The sequence below is a fragment of the Chenopodium album genome, chromosome 4 (assembly GCF_948465745.1).
Source record: "Chenopodium album chromosome 4, dcCheAlbu1.1, whole genome shotgun sequence".
In the NCBI taxonomy this organism is placed as follows: Eukaryota; Viridiplantae; Streptophyta; class Magnoliopsida; order Caryophyllales; family Amaranthaceae; genus Chenopodium; species Chenopodium album.
The window spans coordinates 57,088,396-57,107,429 of NC_137837.1; the positions used below are offsets into that span (position 1 = coordinate 57,088,396).

At 42.7% G+C, this 19,034-nt stretch overlaps 1 non-coding gene across 1 annotated transcript; it reads right to left on the reverse strand.

The window, feature by feature from the left end:
- Positions 1–226: 226 nt before the first annotated feature.
- LOC145629793 (small nucleolar RNA R71) lies at positions 227–333 on the reverse strand. Its single transcript, XR_014111933.1, has one exon. It is a non-coding gene; the product is annotated as a small nucleolar RNA R71 (small nucleolar RNA).
- Positions 334–19,034: the final 18,701 nt, after the last annotated feature.

Consider the following 19,034-nt stretch of genomic DNA (forward strand, 5'->3'; position numbering starts at 1 on the left):
TGAAGATCATAATCTTCACATCACAGATTTCTGCCAATATTGTAACACCATTAGACAAGCCGGGGTTACGCAGGACCAAATTAGGGAGATTCTTTTTCCCTTTTCATTATGTGGCAAAGCAAAATTATGGATTAATGGTTTCAATAGAATTGCACTTGGTATTACTGACTGGGAAACTCTCGCTTTGAATTTCTATAATAAATATTATCCTGCAGAGAGAACAGCGGTGCTAAGAAGTGCTATTCAGAACTTCGCTCAAGAAGCCGATGAATCATTATATGAGGCTTGGGAGAGGTTCAAGGATCTACAGAAAGAGTGCCCCCACCACAATCTAGCACAATGGCAATTGATCCAAGCATTCTATAATGGACTTGGAAATTCTTCTAGATCAGTACTAGATTCGGTAGCTAGTGGGAGGTTTATGAATTTAAATGTGGATGATGCAGGACAGGTAATCGAAGACATGGCAATATACAATTCCCAATATGGGAATCCGAGGGGGTTTGCAAATAAGGGAAAACATAATGTCGATTCCGTATCCTTTTTGCAACCTCAATTAACATCTATTTGCCAAAAATTAGATAATCTTACTGCTGCTCCTAACTCTGTAGCTAATGTTTTTGCTGTTGCTAACCACGAAGCTTTTTGTGAAAATTGTGGAATTGTAGGTCATTGGGAGCAAGATTGTAGGAACTCTATGGAACAAGTTAATGCCTTCCAAACCTATAGGCAAAATAACCCCTATTCCAATTCCTACAATGCCGGTTATAAAAACCATCCTTATCTTTCATACCGGAGTACCAATGTACAAAACCCTCCACCTCCACAACAACCACAACAGCAACCCCCACCACATCAAAAATATTACCATCCTAATGCCGGCCAGAAAAGCCAAGCATCACCCTCATCATCTTCCGACCCTGCCATGACAGAAATCAGAGCAATGCTAGCTAATATGCAAAAGCACATGGAGAGTAGGGATGCGCAAATTGATTCAATTCTAGCTCATAATAAAATCATGGACAATCAAATTGCACAACTTTCATCTACCCTACAATCCCGTCAGCAGGGGGCTCTACCATCACAACCTATCCATCCTACAGATCATGCTAATGCAATCACTCTAAGGAGTGGTTCACATTATGATGGACCTCCTATGCCACAGGAAGATGGACCAGTTTCTAATCTAGATTCCTCTATACCAAACGGTAATCCTGCTAGTCCTGCAGGGCTACAAAAAGATACTTACCCTACTAATGTTTCTGTGCAGGGTAAATTGCAGGATAAGGGAGGAGTTGTGCAGAGCCCAGTTATCAAGCTTCCATTCCCTAATAGACAACTGAAGAGTAAACTTTATAAACAATTCGGTAAGTTTTTAGAGGTGGTGAAAAACCTGCAGGTAACAGTTCCTTTCACTGATTTAATCACTCAAGTACCTGCTTATGCTAAATTCATGAAAGACATTCTGACTAGGAAAAGGGCCTTTAATGAAGTAGAAACTGTAGCTTTCACAAAGGAGTGTAGCGCTTATTTGCAAAATAAATCCCCTCCTAAATTAAAGGATCCCGGCAGTTTTTCTATCCCTTGTCACATTGGGAATGTTTTTATTGATAAAGCTTTATGTGATCTGGGTGCTAGTGTCAGTGTAATGCCATCATCTATATGTGCTAAATTAAATATGGGGGAATTAAAAATCACTAATATAACTTTGCAAATGGCAGATCGTTCGGTAAAATACCCTTTGGGTATTTTAGAGGACGTACCTGTCAGAGTTGGTAAATTTTTTATTCCTGTCGATTTTGTTGTTTTAAATATGGCAGAGGACACACAAATACCCATTATATTAGGTAGGCCTTTCCTCCACACTGCAGGAGCTATTATTGATGTGAAAAACTGTAAACTGACCCTTTCTGTAGGTGACGATAATGTTACTTTTAATATAGGGAAGGTTTTAAAAGGGCCTATGTTGGAAGAAAATTGTTGTTATATTGATACAATTGATATAATGGACAATATTTGTGTTGATAGCTTGCCACAGGTTCTTGCGAAGGATCCCTTGGAGGAAGTTCTCTGCGGGAATTTATCTAACGATAATGCAAGCATTTGGGGTAATGAGGTCCAAAGTATTGAAAAAGCTCTTTCCTTAGAAGAGTTAAGCCCCAAGGAGACAATGAGGGTAGTAAATTTAGTTCAGGAATCAAAACCTGCAGAGGTCAAGAAACCTGATCTAAAACCTCTCCCTTCTCATTTAAAATATGTTTTTCTAGATGAGCAGGAACTACACCCCGTGATCATCAGTACTGCACTCACTGACCTACAATCTTCCCAACTTAGTTCAGGAAGGAGACAATGAGGGTAGTAAATTTAGTTCAGGAAGGCTATAGGGTACAGTATTGATGATCTTAAGGGTATTAGCCCTGATTTTTGCATGCACAGGATTCATCTAGAGGAAAACTATAAGCCCTGCATTCAACCCCAACGAAGATTAAATCCAAACATGCAGGAAGTAGTCAAGAAAGAGGTGATGAAATTACTCGATGCAGGTATCATCTATCCTATTTATGACTCCAAGTGGGTAAGTCCTGTGCAGGTAGTACCGAAGAAGGGTGGGATGACTGTGATAACCAATGATAAAAATGAATTAATTCCCACCAGAACTGTAACAGGGTGGCGTATGTGCATAGACTATCGTAGACTAAATATCGCCACGAAAAAGGATCACTTCCCTCTCCCCTTTATTGATCAAATGCTTGAGAGGTTAGCTAATCACAAATTCTTTTGCTATTTGGATGGGTATTCGGGATTTTTCCAAATTCCGATTCACCCTGAAGATCAGGAAAAGACCACCTTTACATGCCCTTATGGCACTTTAGCATATCGTAGAATGCCCTTTGGTTTATGTAATGCACCTGCTACCTTTCAACGTTGCATGATGAGCATTTTTTCTGATTTCATAGAGTCTATTATGGAGGTCTTTATGGATGATTTTAGCGTATATGGTTCTTCATTCGATTCATGCTTAATTAATCTCGCTAAAATTTTGAAAAGATGTGAGGAGTGCAACTTAGTACTTAATTGGGAGAAATGTCACTTTATGGTGACAGAGGGAGTAGTCCTTGGTCATATTATATCTGATAAGGGCATACAGGTAGACAAAGCTAAAATATCAGTGATTGAGCAATTACCTCCCCCAGTCAATGTCAAAGGAGTTAGAAGCTTCTTGGGTCATGCGGGGTTTTATCGCCGCTTTATCAAAGATTTTTCAAAAATTGCTAAACCACTGACACAACTTTTTCTCAAGGATGCCCCATTTATTTTTACTGACGAGTGTCTTGAGGCTTTTCACAGGATTAAGCAGGCTTTGATATCGGCACCCATCATATGTGCTCCCGATTGGAACCTCCCTTTCGAGATCATGTGTGATGCAAGTGACTTTGCCCTAGGAGCCGTGCTCGGACAGAGGAAGGATAAGGTTTTGCATGCTATTTATTATGCTAGCAAAACTTTAGATGAAGCCCAAGTCAATTATGCCACCACAGAAAAGGAGTTTCTTGCTGTTATTTATGCTTTAGAAAAATTTAGATCATATCTAGTTGGTTCTAAAGTTATTGTTTTTACTGATCATGCAGCATTGAAATACTTGATAACTAAGGCGGAATCAAAGCCAAGGCTACTCCGTTGGGTTCTCTTGCTCCAAGATTTCAACATTGAAATAAAATATAAAAAGGGAGAAGAGAACGTAGTGGCAGACCACTTGTCACGTATCAGGTATGATGAGGGTAAGGATTCTTTACCTATAAATGATTCTTTCCCTGATGATAACCTGTATGCAGTTGTAGAGCACCACCCTTGGTACGCCGATTTTGCTAATTATCTAGTGGGTGGTACTCTCCCTCCTGACTTGTCCTACCAACAGAAAAAGAAATTCCTTTATGATGTTAAACATTATTTTTGGGATGACCCTTTTTTGTTTCGTGAGTGTGCAGATGGATTATTTCGCAGGTGTATTCCCGAATGGGAGGTTCACGGCGTCCTTACTAGTTGTCATACTTCACCCTATGGTGGACATCATGGCCCCACTAAAACGGTGGCCAAGATTAATGAGTCAGGTTTCTTTTGGCCTAATATGTTTAAAGATGCTAACACTTTTGTGCAGGCTTGTGACTCTTGCCAGAGGACTGGCAACATTTCGCGGAGGCATGAGATGCCCCAAACTGGGATTCTAGAAGTTGAAATATTTGATGTTTGGGGTATCGATTATATGGGACCGTTCCCATCTTCCAATGGGAATTGTTACATACTTGTAGCCGTCGATTATGTGTCCAAGTGGGTTGAAGCCATAGCTTCACCAACAAATGATTCCAAGGTAGTCATTAAGCTCTTCAAGAAGATCATATTTCCCAGGTTTGGTGTTCCACGAGCTATTATTAGTGATGGAGGTACCCACTTCCATGAAAGACAATTGGATAACCTCCTCAAGAAGTATTGCGTATATCACAGAACAGGACTTAGTTACCACCCTCAAACTAGTGGTCAAGTTGAGGACTCTAATAGGGAAATCAAGGAGATCCTAGAAAAGGTAGTAGCCAAGTCAAGAAAAGATTGGAGCATGAAACTTGATGACACACTTTGGGCATACCGGACTGCATTTAAAACACCGATCGGTACTTCACCTTATAGATTAGTTTATGGTAAGGCATGTCATCTTCCCGTAGAATTGGAGTACAAAGCTTTTTGGGCGATCAAAGAGCTTAACATGGATTCTAAGGCCGCGGGTAAGAAGAGACTCCTTCAACTCAATGAGTTGGATGAGTTTAGATTGTCGGCATATGATAGTGCGCGGATCTACAAGGAGAAGACCAAGAAGTGGCACGACAAGAGGATCCTACCAAGAGAGTTTGCACCGGGCGATAAGGTTCTTCTCTTTAATTCTAGATTGAAGATTTTCCCAGGAAAGTTGAAGTCTAGGTGGTCCGGTCCCTTCACTGTCACAAAGGTAAACAAATTTGGTTCGGTAGAGTTGGTGAATGACAAAGGTGAAGAATTCAAGGTGAATGGCCAAAGGTTGAAAGTGTATCATGAAGGTGCTACCATTAGAGATGTGGAGGAGACTCTCCTAACTCCACTTCCAACATGAGTTTCAAGGTGGTGAGAAGGTCGTGCGGGACCTAGATAAACCAGCGCTTTGCGGGAGGCAACCCGTATTTCATGCTTTATAGGCTAGTTTTCCTTTTCCTTAATTTTCCTTATTTTATTTTTATTGTTTTTTTTTTTTTTTAGAGAGAGGCCAGGAGAGTGATATTTCACTGGTTTTAAGTGTTGTTGTACAGGTATGAAGTTGACATGGTATAAAGACTTAGAGAAATTTTGAAGAAGAAACGGAATCGGAGGAAAAAGGCTCTCTCGGGCCCGATCGGGCGAGCCTCGCCCGTCGGGCGCGCAAGTGAGCCAGAATTCAGGGCCAATTTCGCCCAATCGGGCGACATTGCCCGATCGGGCGCGTAAGTGCGCGAAAAATCAAAACAGCCCGATCGGGCGCGCAAGCTCAGTGGATTCAGGGGTTAATTTCGCCCGATCGGGCGAAGCTTGCCCGATCAGGCAAAATTTTTGGAAAATCGAGTAAAAGAAAAAGAAATGTCGGGCGAGAAAAAGGGCGAAAAATCGTTCGCGTTCGCGCCCGATCGGGCGGAGCTCGCCCGATCGGGCGCGCAACTTGAATTTTGGAGAATCACACCTTCGCCCGATCGGGCGCGCCATCAGGACGACCCCCCCTTTATTTTCTTTTCCCTTATTTCTTCCCTCATTTCCTCCTTATTTCTTCTTCTTCATTCACTTTCTCTCTCTAGAACCTCCAATTTCAAACCTTAAACTTTCACTTCAATCTAAGATCTCCTCCAATTCCTCCATCCAAAGTAAAAAAATTTTACATATTTCATCTCCCCTCACCTTCTTCTACACTCTATACTAATTTTCCCCAATTTTCTCTCAACTTTTCTCAAACCCTAAGAGAGAGAAACCTCAACTTTTCTACTATTTTCAAAGCTAATGGCCTCCAAGCGTTCAAGAAATCAACGGGGTGAGAGCTCTAGTGCGCCACAACCAACAATCAACCCGGACCTTCAAATTTCGGGGTGGGAGGAAGTTGTAATCACTTCGGAGGAGCAACGGGTTCGGATGATCAACCTCATCGATCGTCAGGTAATTTCTACCCGTTTCATACATCATCCTACTTTAGCTAGGTTAGGTCTTAACAAATATGTAGAAAAATTGTTTAAGGGCATAGGCATGAGTGTTTTTTTTTCAAATGTGCCACGATACTTATGATTATTTAACATTAGAATTTATATCAAGTTTTAATGTTATCAAAATGAATGCACTTATCACTCACGTCCAATTTCGATTGTTAAACAATAATGTGAGATTAACTTTAAAAGAATTTGGTAAATTGTTTGACTTGAAATCGGACAAGCCTATTGAACCCTCTCAAGACCACACCGCCGTGGTCTACAAGAGGTTAACAGGGGAGGATTTGGTGAACCTCCAACATGCCAAAGGGACGTGGATTCAACATCCCGTCCCCAAACTTTGGCAAAGATTTGCCGGCCTCACTATTTTTGGGAGGCATGAACCGACAAATGTTCGGAGGGATGAATTGGAATTGTTGGCTTCCTATATAATTCCTAATGCTAAAAAATTAAATATACCCCATAGGATAGCCAACCATTTTCAAAGGGCGGCCAATGCGGCCGAAGCTAGTAGGTCTAGAGCACCTATTTACTTTGGGGGGTTAGTGACCCATATTGCTAGGAAGCATTTAGGTTGGAACCCCGATGGCCATAGAAAAGTTGTGGGATCGAACCTAATGGACCTACCTTTTTTTGGGAGTTTGAATTGGGTACAACCGGTGGGGAGTGACACTTGGTGGATTGTCCACCGACAATCGGGTAGGAGGGACCAAGCCTTTACCTTAACCAACCCCGCCTTGACCAAATTTGAGAGGGGGAAGCCCTCTTATACCTTCGAGTTATATGGTCAAGGTGAGGTTCAACCACCTCACCCCTCACCACAATCTCACCAATCCCCCATTCACCACTCACCCCACTACACACCACCCCCACCTTTCACCTACGGCATGCCTACAATGCCTACTTCCTCGGTCGATTACAATGTCGACCCAAATGCCCCATATGACTTTTCGGCTTTTAGGAGCCAACTAGACCGCATTGAGACAGGGCAAGGGAGGGTTGAGGGCATGATGCAAAACCTAGATTCTAGGTTAAGCACCCTAGATAGCCGGGTAGGTCTTATTGAGAGGAACCTAGGGAAGGGCCTTTACCCTATGTATGATGATTACGCCCGTCGGGGGGCTATTCATCCCGATTCCATTCCTCTCGATTGGTTCCAATACCCCCAAGGCGAGTATTCTCACCCCGGTGCTTATGGTACGTATGTGGACTACTCTTCGGTCCACGGATATGGGGGTATGGGTGGGAATGTAGTCCCTAACTACTATGCCGGTGGTTCGGGGTATGGTGGTGGTGGCTCTAGTCATGGAGGGGTCGGCTCTAGCCACGGTGGGGGGGTACTCTAGGATGGATGAGGATAAGGAGTAGGCTACTCTCCCAAGTCAATGAGGGCATTGCTTGATTTGGCTTGGGGGGGTGTTCTTTCACCTTGGAAATTCTCTTCCTTCTCTCTCTTTATTTGCTTTCTAGTATAGTTTTTAATTGCTTTCCTAGTGTAGTTTTTATTGCTTTCTTATATATGAAAAATACAAAAAAAATTGAAAAAATAAAAATTCAAAAATACGTTCCAATGAATTGTAAATCATGCTTCCCTGTGCCCCATACTTGAGAAAATTGTTTTGATTCTTGGTATTTGATGATGAATATTGTGGATTTGTTGGTTATGATTTGAAGTCTAATTGTTTTGATTCCTTAACTTGCGTCAATTTTGCCTAACTACTTGTGAATATAGTGCTTGACTAGTTGATTTGGTTAGGAAATGTGTGATAGTTCCATAATTCCTGGTATGTCAATAAATTTGAGTATTGATTTGCAACTATGAGTAGTGTTTCATGACTTATTATTATGCACATGAGGAGGACGAAGGCGTTCATTCCTTAGGTAGCCTTCAGAGATATTTAGATACATTTGTTCCCTTCTTGTCACCCATGTTGTTGCTTGTGCCCTTTTATTGTTAATAGCCACATTACAAGCCTTAATTGCCCCATTGGTTACTAGTCCCAAGCTTGGCTTGGGGGAGCTATTAGTGAGTGAGGTGAGGGAGTTTGTAGTGTGCACATTATTTGCACAAATTGGGTGGGTTTTGAGAAGTAATTTGTTCTTCATCATATTTTTGTTTTTATGAGTTTGAAAGTTGTATATATTTGAAAAAAATAAAAGTGTGATGAAAAAAAAGAAGTTCAAGAAAAAAAAAGAAAGTGAACTTCTAAGAAAAAAAAAAAGAGGAAAGATGTTTGATGTTCGAATGTTCTAAGTGAAGGTTAATCAAAAGAAAAGAAAAAAAAAAGTTGAGTTTCAATGTAAATATTTCAAGTTATGAGTTCAAAGTTTGTTTTTCACTCTTGTTCTACATTATCATATTTTTATGAGTGAATTTGTGAGTGTTGGGATTGTTTTATTGTTTGGAGTATATTTGGTTGATGTTGGAGTTGGTTATGTTGGAGATGTGTATGATCATTACTTTTGATCATAGGTTTGTTAGGATTTGGCTCCCTTGATGCATAGCTTTTCTCTCACATAATCCCAAATTTATCCTACCCTTACCCTAGCCTTACATTACAAGCTTAAAAGACCTTCCGACCTTGTGCATAGAAGTTATGTAAATGTGAAAGTGTTGTCTTTCAATGCAAGTTATGACTTGACATATTTCGAGTCGACTAGTAGATTGAGCGTTCAATATTTTTATACACACGAGAGTGTGAGTTGGGAGGGCATTGTTCACATTAAAGGGGTTGGGTGGAGAGCGATCGAGTACATTCTTTACTCGCCACATAAATGAGAGTCGAGTGTGTGAGCACTAGTCTTAAATTCAATATGCTCTTGTGGTTTGCTCTACTTGACAATTGTTGGGGAGGAAGTGTGATTAGATGAATAAGATTGATTGACGTTGAAGCATGTTTGTTTAATTTTACCTTGAATCGTTGGCTTTTGATTTGTTGATTGGGGTGAAGTATGCTTTATATGTTCATTGATGAGCTCTTTGCTTAGGGACAAGCAAAGGTTTGGCTTGGGGGAGTTTGATATGTCTATTTTATATAGTATTTTACCCCCGTCCCTTGGTCATAATTAGTAGTGTTTTTGGCCCTTTAGGGCCACTTTTATTACTAATATGTGTTTTCTAGTGTTTTCGTAGTTTTGGTTAAGTTTTGCAGGGAATTGCACCTTTGGAGCATTTTCCCGGGATTTTTATGAAGCGACTACGAGCATTGGAGGAACACGACCATTTTTGAAGCCCAAGATCGGCAAGAGCCATCGAGCCGGTGATTAAGGGCTCGGTTAGTTGGATCATGAGGTAATTGGACCACGTATTCGAGACCCGAGAGGAAATATGGATTGGGCCAAGAAATCTAGCCCAAATCGAAGTCCAAACCTTGAAGATGAAGCCGGGCCTGATCGAGCAAGCTTACGCCCGATCGGGCGAGCTGCGCGCATGCCAGCTGCCAAGGAGATGCGCGCCCGATCGGGTGAGCGTAGGCTCGATCGGGCGCAGCACTGAAGGATGGGCATAGGAAAAAGGCGGGCCTGATCGGGCGCCCCCTTCGCCCGATCGGGCGCGTGTTTTGTTAGAACCTGATTAAGCTTTGTTTAATTCGTGTTTTAGGAGAGATATATATTCGTTCGATCTGTACGGATAATTAATCACTTCTTTCTCTTAGACTTTCTCTCTCTACGTAGTATTTTTCTCTCTCTAGAATTCTCTCTAAACTCTTGTACTTAATTCCTTCATTAATTCCAGATTTGTTTTGGTACAATTTCTTCCCTTTCTAATTTCAGCTATTTTAATTGTTTTCTTGTTTATGTTTTGAATTGTTTATTTAATTGGATTAGTTATGATGATTAGTGAGTAGTTTAATTCTAGGGTTTATGGGGATCCATAATTAATATGAAGGAATAGTTTGTTATTATTGATTGTTGATATTGCATGATAATTTCCTATTGAATTGTTTTAATTCTTTGCAATTAAATTATGAATCGAGCAGATGTAATTTGATTGTGAATGTTTAGCAATATTGAATTGATGAATCGAGCAGATCTTGATTTAATATTAAAGGCTATTTTTAATAGGAACTTAGGTCTAATAAATTGCGAGAGCCTGTTAGATCCATGTTGGTTAATAAATTGCGAGAGCCTGTTACTCATGTTATTGATGCATTGTTAATTATTAATTGCTTCGTTCTATCCCGGAATATTAATTATTGGTGAACCTGTGACCCTAGGTTTCCTTATTATTGATTCTTTTCTCCCTAAACTCATCCTTCGTAGTATAGAATTCATATTTAAAATATTGGTTACTTAGATAATTTAGTTATAACAATTAATTAGAATTAAAAAGACTTGTTTCCCTGTGGAGTTCGACCCTACTTCCCTATCTACTGTAGTTAGTGATTTAGGTAATTATTTTCGATTAGGGGATACGACTTTACCCTGTCAAAAACACTCCTTAAACATAGCATGACAACATAGAACAAACAATTTCAAGAATAATTGACTGAATCGAAAACCCCCAAATTCAAAATTTGGGGTTTAACTATTCAAAAATCGTTCAAATTCAGCCGGAAAAGAACAAATTCTAGCAAAAAACTTAAATTGGATTACGGAAAATATGAATTAAGGACGAAATTTGCTTCCTTTAGCTTTGAAAATCGCAAAAATCCGAGCTTCATAGAGAGAGAAAGGGGCAAAAATGGCGAAGGAAGGAGAAACAAAAAGTGAAGTGAAAATCTCGTTCAGCGATTTCACTTTACTGACATTAATGTCGCGCGCAACTGAATCTATTACGCGTGACATACCAGCGCAACTCAAAACGATGCGTGCGCCTGGCCAGCGCGACCCTCTGAATTACGCGCGGATACTGGTCACTAAAATGACCGGAATCTTGTTTTTTATCCGTTTGATCATTTTTCAACGGTTTTTGCTCGTTATTAGACGTAATGGTGTGCAAATTATCAAAATCTTTTTCAATTGCTTTGCATATTGTAGTTTGTTTTCTTCTTTATTAGTTTTTTTTGCATCATTCTTGCATGCACACCGTGCTTTGTGCCTTCTCCAAGCATACGTTTTGAACGTTTTTTGTACGAGTGCCTTAAGACGTTCCCTGGTGGTGCTTTACATTAAAGCACCCATAAACAGGTTAGTCATTTTACTGTACTGACGTTACAAATGTCCGGGTTTTCTTCTTTTTTTCCGTCCGAAGCAAAAAGGAAGGCATTTTCATGCAGCGTAAAAATGCAAATGGTGTATCGTACGACGCAAAATTGTACGGCGTAGATGTTGCGTAAAATTTCACTTCGGCCCAAGCTTTGCGAGATCTACCTCTCGGGACTAAAAGGTAGAGAATTACTGTAGGCGTTAGCTCACAAGTCGACAGGTGCGCCGAACCTTCAGAAACATGCACTTTTTGAATGGGAGCAAATACGGTAGTTAATGCGCTTACAAACTTACCGGACAGTTAGGGTGTCGAAATCATCCCCTGTATAAAGAAGCGACGAGACGATGTCGCGCCTATGTAGTCACGTGCCCCTAGTATTGAGACACGTGTACTCATCTTGTGGACAAAACTGCTGAGAGAGTTGCTGACTTTCTTCCCTCTCCCTGAATTTGGATATATGCCTCCAGTCCTGAGACATGTATTTCTATCATGTGGACATCCGGCTCGAATACCGGACCCGGCTCGAATACCAAACCCTTTCAGCACTAATACCAAAAACCCATTTCATATTTTACTTTGTTAAAGTCAGGCTAAAGTTTCAATGACATATCGAGGGACTTTAGACCAACGATGAGACGATTGAGAGGAAATCTTCCCCTTTTATCCTTGTAAAACCGATCTCTTCTCATGACTTGACATTACCCAGAACACCTTTACTTGTAAAAGCGTTCTACAATTGCAAAGGATCAATCTAGATTCTTTAACGCGTTAAGACTAGGAAAAACTTTTTCTAGCCTTAATAGCTACTTCTTTCAAACACTTAGCGAACCAAGGATTGTTTTGACATCTTTAAACATTACTGAAATATTCTCTATCGTAATCCCCTGTATTTTTAAATATGTTATAAATGAAATTTAATTTTATTTATAATATTGTTTTGTATTTTTCCTTAATTTAATTTCAAATTATTCAAATTATTATTTAAGGTTAAAAATTATTTTGGTACAAATCATTTTATGAACCTTCATGCTATAATTTATTTCAATACAACTAAAGCTTAGTCCATTTCAATCATTTGGCCCATTAATTTTATTAGGCCCAATATTCTTATTTACCCTAGAATTCTCTCTTATAAATACCCCCATTAACCCCCAAAATTTTCCCACACAAAAAGGTTAGTGTTATTTCTCCTTTGTTTTATTAATATTTGTAATTATAATTATTGATTTATGGGATTTGATTTTATTGTTTGAAATTAATTTCATTAGTCTCAAATTGTATTTTGGTGATTAAACTTTATAATATCAGATTTTATAAATGGTAATAATTTTCAGATTTTGTAAATTTTATAACCTAGGGTTTTTAATTATTGAAAATCATGATTTTAGTGTTTTTATTAACAATTGATTTAGGGTTTCTATAGTAATTGTTTTGGGTGTTTTTGTCCCTCGGGAGAGTTACAACACGAAGACTGATACGGCTTGAGTTGTACCTGCAAAACAAATGGAGACACCGGTTGGTTGGTGCTCCGCCTCCGACGAACAAGTTAGTAACTTGAAGAGAGAGAAAAAGGTGCGGAAATTTAGGTAGGTATCTGCTCGGATTCAAAGCTCAGATGTCTCTATCACAGGGACAGTGTGTAAAAATGGTAAAAACGTGCCCTCCAAAAGAGGGAAATCTCCCTATTTATAGGGTCCTCGGGATTTTTGCCCCTGATTAGGTCATTGATCCCTAATCATTGGTGAATTGCGCCGCATTGCGGCTTCCTCGGGATTTGGGCCTGAAGGCCGCCATTTTCCCCCTAATTTCTGGAATGACACGTGTCAAGCATGGATTGGTCCACTTTGGGCCATCCTGAGGCTAACACGTGTCATCCTCTGATTGGACCACGTGGCGGGGTAAAATTACCCTAAACATTTGCCCCTCACAGATGTGACGTGGCCAATTGGTGGTAATTTTACCATTAAAGAGTAACCGTTCGCCTTCCGAGTAAATTACGAGAATGCCCCCGTATTTACAAAAAAAATTTAGAGAAAGAACTTTGAGGGAGCAGAAGTCATCCGTTTGAGTCAGGCGCAAGTAAGGAAGCTCGTACTCCATCAACCCAGCCGAACCCGTCTGTCTTCAGATATCAAATCCAAAGGTACCGTCTCTGCCTCTCTCAGCTCTTTTTCTTGTTTCACCGCTTGTACATATTTCATGCAATAAATGGATGCATCACCAACACACACGGCACAGCCTAGGTTAGAGTCCAGCCGGTCACCAGGGACGGCTGAGTCAAGGACTGGGAGTGCCGTCTCGGGGTGTTGGGACCACTCTTTGCCTTGGATTCCGACCATTTATGTGTCTGTGCAGGACACAATGGCTCGGACTATGCAGATGGCCACCGATCCAAACTATAGAAGCGAAGGCTCAGGCGGCCAAACTCCTGAGGGAGAAATGTCTGGTAAGGGAGACCAGACGGTTCTGGAGAGATCCCCTCCGCGCGCCCCTTCAACTCCCACAGATTCCTTTCTGGAAGAGTGCGACCAAGACGGCGATGAGGCCGTCTCAGTTCCTTTGACTCAAAATGAGGAGGAGACGGAGAGCGACAGCTCCGCCTCCACCTCTGAGAGCAGCGACGATTTACCCCCGCTTGAAGATAGTGAGGAGGAGGAGAGGAAGAAGTGGAACGAGAAGGACGACCCCTTCAACATCCACGTCTCCGCCAAAGACCAGCTCCAAATGGAGGAGAACTTAAAGAACTTCACACAAATGCACCTGTTAGGAGACGGGTATAGAATCAGGGTGCCGCCTAAGAACGGCACCATCGCTTGGGAGGATGATCAAGAGAACGCCAACAACTACTTTGGCTATTATGAGGCGGCGTTCAAAGCTGGCCTTCGTTTTCCTCTTCACCAGGCGGTGAAGGCAATATTGAGAGGCTACGGCCTCGGAGTCAGGCAACTTACCCCCAACTCTTGGACAAATATTTTGGGGTACGTTGCCGCCTGCGAATTCCAGGGGCTCAACCCCGGCTGGGAGGCTTTTGCTAGCATGCATTATCTTAGCCGAAGCCAAGGCGGCTGGAGAGCGTGGTACACTCTAACCACGCATCCCCAATACATGATGACCTTGGACAAGGTCTCCAAATTTGACGCCTGGAAGCATAGGTTCTACCTGATGTCAGCTCCCAGCAGGCGGGAGAATTATGAATTCCGCCAGTACAATAAGAAGCCCGACCTGATGGGCCGGAAGTGCGCTCTTCCTCGGATCCCTGAGGAGGATTTTGACAAGATAATTGAGGCAGACTATTTTGGCCTCACAGACGGGACCTTGTCAACCAGAGAGACAATAAAAGTTCCTAAGAACTGGATCCCCAAAAGCGCCTGGTTCAGGGATGAGTGTTTCCTAGCCGCCTGCGGGCTAGGGCACATGTTTTCCAAACGTATGCGCCTGAGTCTATATCCGCCTGCAGTGCTTTTGTATCGAAATTGATTTATGATATTAACCAATCTCTCTTTTTTGCAGAAGAAGCTCTAAACATGCTTCAGACGGAAAAGACACCCAAGCGGTCCTCTGCAGTCATCTGCAAGGAGCTTGCGGAAAAAGCTGCGGCCGCAGTCAAGGCCAAGGTAAAAAAACGCCTGACCCTTTCTTAGATTGTCCTCGAAGATTATTTTCTCCGGATGCTAACTTTAACTTGGTTATTTTCGCAGGGGGGAGAGGTTGGAAAGACGTTTGAGAAAAATCTCAAACGGGCTAGGGAGAAAACCCCCACCATTCTCAACAAAACCAAAAAACTACCTCCGCCTCAACTCCTGGCGCCTCAGCCGGGAATCAACAGATGCGGATAGCGGGGCGAAACGAGAGGGTTCACCACACCTGGGCCTCGACCTCGTCAACTCCTGGGCCTCGACCTCGTCAACCCCGTATCAGCAACCGGGGGGTTCACCACACCTGCAAGCGGTTCCCGCTTGGCCGGCTTTGAAGGTAAGAACCCTTTTGAATCCCCGCCCGAGCTGGGGTGGCCTTTGCGAGTGAAATCCCACTCCCAACAGACGTCATCCTCAGACGGTCGGCAACAAATAGGTGCTGCCTTAGTTTCGCACTCATCACGTATTGATTATGGTGCAGATCAATCTCCCCGCTGGCCAGACGTCCAAAAGCATGTCAAGGCCATGCTTGACGCCGTCCGCAAGAGGGATAAAGACAACATCCCGGGGATAGAGACGTTCAATCTGGAACGCATTTTATCCCTTCTTGCTGAGGTAAGAGACTTGGCAATTTTATTTTTTCAAGTGCTTTACCCCGCCTGCAATACTAATACCACTTGCTTTTTTGCAGGCTATGCTGCGGGTAGACGGGCTCAAGCGTCCTTATTCCCGCAAACGGGAAGAGGTAAAACGGGCCAAGAAGTCCGCCACAGACGCTGATAATATTGCTTTACACTCAACCATCGTAAATGAACTTGAAACTAAAGCAATCCATAATGACATAGGCGTCTAGAATCCAGCAGCAGGAGGCGGATCTGAAGACGGCCAACCAGCGGGCGAGTGATGCTGAGGCGGCCCAGAAGAAGGCAGAGGAGGCCCAGAAGAAGGCAGATGACAGCGCCAAGAAAACTGACGAGGCGCTCAAGAAGGCCCAGGCGGACCTTGGCACACTTCAAGGTGTTTCTGAAGAGAACACCAACCTGAAGACCAAGGTTAAGAGGCTGGAGAAGGAGGCTGATCAGGCTGAGATAAACTTTGCAGCAACCCTGGAGGAGGAGAAAAACTGCCTAGTTGCTGAGAGTGATGCTGACAATGACGCCCGCATGAAGATCGCCTGGGCTGCCTTATACCCAGACACGGACTACAGCATCTGGGCACTGGCTCATAGTTACGCCGAGTACGTGGTGTACTTGAAAGATAGAGGTGAGCCAGAGCCTGAGTCTTTTGATGCCTGGGTCAACTCCAGCAATGAGCCTCCCGCGCCTGAGCTACCTGGTCTGGGTGTAGCACAAGAGATACCCTCAGATGATGAGGAGAAGGACCAGGAGGCCCCGTCTGCAGGCCAGAAGTGATCTTTCAGCGGCAGTATGCCAATCTCTCTTTTTATCTTTTCTTTAATTCTACGGCAGTATGCCAAAACTCGTTTTTCCGGCCAGCGTGTCGAGTATATTTGTATTTACCGGCTAAGGAGCCGGGTTAATTAACAATTTCTCCTTTCTCCCGGACGGGGTCCGGTTAACATTCGATCCACTACAACCGTTTGGTTGGGTGGACTTTTAATGAATGCACCGACTGAGTCGGTTTTGATCATTTTGCGTTTGCGTTTGAATTTCAATTTTTGCAAATTTCAATTTTGCATTTTTGCCTAACTTATCAAAATCATGCGACGATTTTTTGCCTAACTTATCAAAAGCCTTGCTGTCCTTGCCCCTGGACGGCTGTGTGATTGGTTTCAAGTGGAGTTGGTTGATTGACTTGGAAACGTCTGATGCTGCAAAGAGCATGATACGTTTGTAAGTCAATCAATCACAGTAGTGATTTCCCCAAACCAAGTGCACAGCTGTACATCAACAGGTGTTACAGTCATTAACCAGACAGAGTTTGTCCGTCTTGGTAGAGATTTCATAGCCATTGCACAAATCTTTTGCCCCAATTGGGATAGAAGGTGCTACTTTAGAATAAATAACTTAAGTGAGAACTTCAGCTGGTGACCGACTGATGCCCCAGGGCATCCAGTATTCGGTAACTTGATCGTTCTTCACAGATCATTCTGGTCAGACGGCTATGAGTTGACCGATTCAGTCATTCAATTTTTGCCGTCGGCAGAGGTACGTAGAATCGACAAATAGTCTGTTCTCTGCAACGATTGCACCCGGAGGGATGTCGCCGGACGCCTTTGTCCATGTTGGGACAGGCGATTTTATAAAATGAGCAACCATCCAGCCGTTTTAGCCTTTGGTCTTGTTTGAGACCGGATGTATAGCCACTAAGAGTTTTTGTGGTTAGTTTTTAATCGGAGCATTGGCCGAACGTTATTGAATTACACTAAGTATTGAACTTAGTTAGTTACACAAAAAGCCCGTCAGGGTTATTCCCCAGGCGAATTGATGATTATTAAGTCAAACTTAGTAAAATAAATAAAGGATCCATTTGAGTACTACCCAGGCGGTTAAGCAGCTATAACCTTTACTAAGTGTCAAACTTAGTTAGTTAAATGAAGAATCTGTCTGAGTATTACCCAGGCGGAAAAACAAGACAAATTTGCAAACAAAGTCTGAATTCTCATTAATTGACTCATAGTTTACAAAAAATTTACATTCTCAGAAGTAGTACTTTTTCAAGTTGTATACATTCCAAGTTCTAGGTAGGCGCCAGCCGTCTGGAGTTTCCAAGCGGTAGGTGTCGTCCCTTACTTCTTCATAGATCCGGTAGGGGCCTTCCCAATTTGGAGTTAGCTTTCCCAACTCATTGGCCCTACCGGTTGCCTCCATTTTTCGTAACACTAAATCGTCAACTTTCAAGGGACGCTTGTGTACTTTCTTGTTGTAGGCTCTAGTCATTCTCAGACGGTAAATCTCATGACGCAAGGCGGCGTTGCCCCTGCGTTCTGGGAGTGAATCCAATGTCAGGCGTATTGCTTCCCAGTTTGCCTCTTCATCATATAGCATGACTCTGAGAGTCAACTCGTAATGCTCGATGGGCAAGACGGCTTCAGCACCGTAAACCATGAGAAATGGGGTTTCACCGGTTGCCCCCTTTGCTGTTGTCTGGATGGCCCATAGGACATGGATTAACTCTTCTGCCCACAAGCCACCGGCTCTTTCTATTTTTTTCTTAATGCCGTCTGAGATGAGTTTGTTGAAGGCTTCAACTTGGCCTTTTGCTTGGGGCCGGCCGACGGATGCAAAACAGCTTGAGATCCCCTGATCTCCCAACCAGGTTTTTAGTTGAGGCGTCTCAAACTGAGGACCATTATCAAACACCATAGACATAGGTACCCCATACCGGGTGATAATGTTCTTCCAGATGAAGGAAATTACGTCTAAGGTCTTGATGTTCTTAACCGCCTCAGCCTCCACCCACTTGGTGAAATAATCCACTGCCACCAAGATGTAGCGCTTTCTGCCTGGAGCAGGCGTGTAAGGACCTAGAATGTCCATGCCCCATTTTGCAAACGGGATTGGGCAGTGGATGGCCGTCAGATCAGTAGCCGGACGGTGAATGAATTTGCCAAATTTTTGGCACTTGTCACATTTCTTCACCAACTCCTTGGCGTCTGCCTCAAGAGTGGGCCAAAAGTAATGTCGTCTGGCTCTGACGGCTAGGGACCTGCCACCTATGTGGGAGGCGCAGAATCCCTAGTGTAAGTCTTCGAGAACTTCCCTCCCCTTTTCTGGGGTGACACACTTCAACAGGGGCTTAAGAAACCCCGCCTTGAAGAGTTCTCTGTTTCTCAACTTGAAGCTTGCAGCTCGCTTCTTTAGGACGGCTGCCTCATGTGGCGAATCAGGAAGAGTACCGTCTGAAAGGTAGGCCCGGATGCCATCCATCCAGGTAGAGCTTCGATCCAGAATTCCAATGGGATCTTCATAGATGCTTCTTTTTTCAAGAACTTCCCAAAAGACTGACCGAGGCGTATCATGGCAGGCGGAAGATGCCAGTTTT